The 5,565-nt window shown below is 35.2% G+C and overlaps 1 pseudogene; it reads right to left on the bottom strand.

Annotated features, from left to right (window-relative positions):
• Positions 1-1,189: 1,189 nt before the first annotated feature.
• On the bottom strand, positions 1,190-4,371 carry LOC121252533 (annotated as a pseudogene).
• Between the last annotated feature and the right edge of the window lie 1,194 nt (positions 4,372-5,565).

The following is a 5,565-nucleotide window of genomic DNA, read 5'->3' as shown; positions in this document are numbered from 1 at the left end:
GACTTGCTCGAAATGCATGGAACGTTGAAAGCATAGATATGGGGTGGGATTGTTTTTTAGACTTTATTTTTCAAACTATTTGACTTGATAAATGTCTGTAATATCTTTTATCAATGATAATTTGTTTTCCTATAAAAAAAATCTAGCATTGCTTATACTATTTCAATTGCCCCGATGAAAAATAGTATTACTAGTTTATTAAAAAAAAAAAAAAAAAAACTATTATTACTTGAAGTGGAGATTAACTGGCTACCGATCTCTGCCTCCACAACAGTGTGTTTATCTGCATCAGCTGTAAATTATATCCTTTCCATTTTCGTTATTTAACTTTTGGTTGCCTTGTATTGTACTGTATATGGTCTGGTCTTAAATTAAAGACGCCTTGAAAGTCTACAAAGAAATAGATTAACCCATAAAAAGAGTATTATGGTATTTATTCTTCATTTATTGTTATCCAAAATATTTATACTAATAATAATAAATGATATAAAATTCACTTCATATATTTATCTCTCTTATTTAAGATTTCCTTCCTGTTCTTGTATATCTTAATTAATACTCACTAAACTATTTGCCTCAAAGGAAAAAAGAAAAGGCTTCATGATTCTTAAAAATTAATTAGTCAACTTTAATTTATATTCACAAATAAATTAGTTCTAGGTTTCATATTTAAACAACACCTTGTTAATGAAACGCTAAAATTGGGAATAGATAAAGAACATCATCAATCAACTCGAGATCTAAGAAAAGAAAAGGGATGGTATTCATTGTTTTTTAACCATTTTGTCAATTTTTTATTTTATTTTTATATTTTCAGCTTTTGTTTAGTTTTTTTTTTTGTTTTCTTTTTATTCTATTTGAGGACAATGTTGCAGGTGATGAGCTGATCTGGCATAGTTGAGAACACGTGCCACAATTCTATTGGCACGGCATTAAGGTTGTCAACAGCATACAGATAGGACTGTCTTGAATCAAAATGGAAAAACCGCAACACCTGAAAGCAATCTAGAACCAATGGAAATTTTTTAAAAAGGACCAAAAATGCACTTAAACCCTTATATAAAATAATGCATGAATCTTTAATCGAACCAACCTGAACTCGCTACACCCAGTTTACATACATTCATACATATATATAAACTTAAAAGGACCTCAAGCAAGAAAGGAAAAGAAATTGTACGAAGAAAAATGGTGGGAAATATTCATAGCATTTCAAAAAGACATACTAACATGCAGGTAAGTATTTCTCCATTACATCTTGAGACTTCAATAAACCAAAAACTCATAACATCCAACATACAGAAAATTTATCTACTTGCAGTTGCAGAAGTAGAAGAATATCACTATACAGCCAATCCAAAAGACAAATGCTCCTCAATCCTAAGAGGCTAGCAGAAGGGGATAGGTATAACCTAATACATCAAAAACCCAAGAGCAAGGATCTGCAAGGTGGAAAGGAATCTACCAAGACAATCGGAATTGGTATGCTGGTGAGGAAGAGTCCAGGAAGTTCCAAGACAATTTAACAATTGAAGCCACGGCAAACAGACAAGACAATGATTAGAATCAAGGCAATGATAATGCCCAACACAATCAATTTTATCTTCATATTCTGGAGCCACATCTTCCTTCTCATCTGAGTTCCCTGTTGCCTAAAATCTTGGGCCTGGAATGCAGAATCCATATCAATTCATCAAACTATCTACTCAACTGTATTAATCTTAACTGCTTAGGAAGAAACAAAGAATAATCCCAATTGTTAGGATCCAGTCATGCAACATAGAGAAGAAAATATGCAACACTGGAAATAAACAAAGAATGATAACTAAAGTGAATACAGATCCAACAAGAGCCTATCTGACCTAGGACAACAAGAGCCTAAAGTGAATACTCGCCTACGAGTATGTAGCTTGTAATAACATTACTAAAATATTGCATGGATCAATCTGTTGATTTCAGAGGACAAAGAGTTGCACCCAAACCCAAGATTTGAAGTGTTTTCTGCAGTCAATTCATCTTTCAAAAAGATTTCCTAGGATTTACCTGCGAGCGAAGGTTCTCAGTTTTATCCACCAGCAGCTCGATCTTCTCACCGCGGTCAAGAACCTGCACAACAGATAAATCTTCTTAGTCAGCACACGTAGTTTTTTTTTTAATAGAAACTTAAAATGGAAAAGAAAATAAACACCCTACCAATTCTTAACATCGGTGCCTGATATTCTACACAAATAAGCAATAACATTCTTTAACAAAAAACTTGCAATTCAGTCAACTTTAACTTCCAATTAGATCATAAAATTCCAAGAGCAACCATACCTTCTCAATATTTTCCATCATAACACCCTTGACTTCAGAAACCTGAGCCTTCACTTTCGCAAGCTTGCTTATCTCTTCGGGTGATCAGCACAGTACTGCATGTGCTCCTTCAGTTTGGGCCTACAATATTGTACAAAGTGTCAACATACTTTTGGAACAAACAAACCTAGATCTTTAAGACATGAAAGAAAGTATAATAGATACCCAAACTCTTTATTCAGGCTGTTGGCAACAGCAGTCGCAGCTTTCCCTCCACCATATCTCTTGTTGAAATCTTCCTTAACTCGCTCCAATAAAGCAATGGGGATCTGTCTGCCAGCAGATTCAACAGCAACTATACAATAGGCTGCAACATCCAAAATAAAGTGACAGGGTAAGAAACCAAATTTTCATACATGATGTCTGGGGATTACCATAGCAAACCGATAGAGCAGTTAAAGAATTCAAACACAGCTGGGAGTCGAACAATCTAACCTCCATCCCAAAATGGGGATTAACTAAAATACACTTCAGAATGTCATCAATGCATCATGTCATACATGTAACATGAATGCCTGCATTTGAAAAATACGTTTGAGGTATACAGACAGGATAATTGACCTCTTTCAGGTTACAGAAGGGATAGTTGATTTGATATGGTCAGTGAAATGTGATCATATTCAAATTCTAATTGTCATGATGGCAAAAGACGTTACACTTTCATCCCATATATATATATATATATATATATATATATCTGGAAACCAGAGCAGCTACCCATGTTTCTTCCTTTTCTTAATGAGTTTAAGAAGCAAGATAAAAGAGGTAAGAAATTAATACATTGCTAGAGATCAAGTTTTGAGGGAATGAAGAACCAGGGTTTAAGAGATTCAAACTAAACACATTCTTATGGTGTGCCGACATTCAATCGTGCAATCTATTTAAACCTGACAATATCAACTGCATTCCATATCAATCGGCTAGCAGAATTCATATTTAACAATGTATACTGCAGCAACCTAAAGTCCATGTCACATTTCCGTAGATAATACAAATTATCAGAGAAACATTCACACTGAAGGTACATTTTAGTTGTTGAGAAATGCAGGAAAGTAAAACAAAATTGCTTTCTTTTAACTCAACCCCCCGGGCTCAAATTGCAATCATCTTACCCTCCCTTTGGAATCCTAACCAGCAGAACGAGAAAATAATACAAATCTGAAATTTCACTTTTCCTCCACTTTCTCAAAGGCCAAGTAACGAATAACTTTATACCTAGGCGCGATTGTTTCTCTACATCCAAAGCATCCATCCAAAGATCCAAACAAACACGTCTCCGAATCATACTTCATTCAAAACAACATCGATATATAACAAATCGAGAATAATTCCGCCTAATCTACACCCTCATAATAAGAATACGTACATATAAACACACTCACACACATGTACGTATACACATGCATCTGCATAAATACATACACAAGTAATTGAAGTAAACATGTCTATATATTTCCGATTCCGGAAAAATCGAAAGGTCAAATACACAGATCCTGAGGGAATAAGTCGGAAAAATCAACGAATCTAAGAAACGAAGATCTAGAACAGAATTGAGTGCCGATGGGAAAAATGACGAGATAAAGAGATTAAACATATATGTGACATACTAAAGCCGTTGTCGACGAGGTAATTGAAGGTGTGGCCGTCGCAATTGTAGGTGAACTTGTTGTTGGAAGCAGGGAGCTTCTGGAGGCATTGGGAGGCGATGCTGGTGAAATTTCCGGTAAACTCGGTGTACTCGGCAAGGATCACCGTGCCCCGAGCCACGAAGCTGTAGATCAGAGATTGCTGCCCCATCTGACAGAACCAAAAACCCTATATCAACCCTAGACGACCCACCAACCACCAAATCGCCACAAGGATTCACGCACGAGAGAGAGAGAGAGAGAGGCGATCAGATCGACGCTGGACTTTGCACTGTAAGAAATGTAACTACGTATATATTCAGGTGGGAGAGGTAAACTTGTCACCTTTTGAAATAGTGAAATGGGATAGGAGGAAATGCTGTTGGAAAAATCTAATGGACGAGGACAGTTAATATAAATATATATATATATATATATATATATATATATATATATATATATATCCAAAACAACATAAAGAAGAAAAAATTAAAGCTGATTGAAGAAAAAGAGAATGAAAGGAATAAAAGAATCAGAATAAGTTGTACAATAATTAAATTATACAAATACAAAATAAATAGGCGGTTAAACTAACTATATGCATGTTTGAGTATGCAAAATTAGTTGTAATAAATATATAAGCTTTATTAAAATTAACAATCTTAAAGTAATTACAGGTGCAAAGTAGTGCAGATTTGCACTTACAGAAATCAGGATATATAAGGAAACTCAAGATTAGGGAGAGAGGATCAGAAGTGTTTCTCTCGAATGTGAGTTCTGCCTTAGCTCAAGGGTAAGGTTCTCCTTTTATAATATAAGGAGTTCCTGTTTACAATTATTAAAGTAAAACAGTAAATCAATCCGTGAGTGAACAGTAGGAACTGTTTAAGCAAGGGGCACATATGGTATCATCATTATGTCTTCCAGCTGTCTTTGGGGCGGTTGCTTTAGGCATAAGATGACAAAATAGCATTCAGTCGTCTCTGTGTCTTCCAGCTGTCTTCTGAGGGCGGTTGCTTTAGGCACAAAGTGACAAATATCTTAAAGAGGGCTCTAGTTAGTCTTCTTTAAACTCAAGTAGTAGTCAATCATCTTCCAACTTTGAAATGTCTTCAGAGTCATGACCAAATAGATTACTGTACAAAGCTTCTGAGGATGCTTCTGAATTCTCGTCTTCAGAATTATTACTCGCGAACTTGGACAATTGTTGCTCAAGCAATTTTATTAAATCTTTTTTATCAAGTCTGTTGAGGATATTATCTTTAGCAGACTTAGAAGATTTCTTTGAGGATAAGCTGGTGGCTTTTCCTCTTGCTAAAGCAGTTGGTGAATTAGGGGCCTAAATCATTAATGGATATTCAGGAACAGGTGAACCAGATTTAATTGCAGGAAATTCCTTTTTGCCTTATAAATCAGGGGCGACTTGAGGAAAATCTTTAATCATCTGGTTGATCACTTTATCAGTATATCCGAACCTATCCCACCATTTTGTAAAGTAAGCTCGGTCAATTATATTAGCATTTTTCTCATAGGTCCATTTGAAAATCCACGGTAGTTTGTAGTTCTTGCAAAAATGGAGCTCATA

Source organism: Juglans microcarpa x Juglans regia, chromosome 1D (assembly GCF_004785595.1).
Source record: "Juglans microcarpa x Juglans regia isolate MS1-56 chromosome 1D, Jm3101_v1.0, whole genome shotgun sequence".
NCBI classification, from domain to species: domain Eukaryota; kingdom Viridiplantae; phylum Streptophyta; class Magnoliopsida; order Fagales; family Juglandaceae; genus Juglans; species Juglans microcarpa x Juglans regia.
The sequence above is the reverse complement of the archived record's forward strand: the minus strand, read 5'-3'. Positions and strand labels throughout refer to the sequence as shown.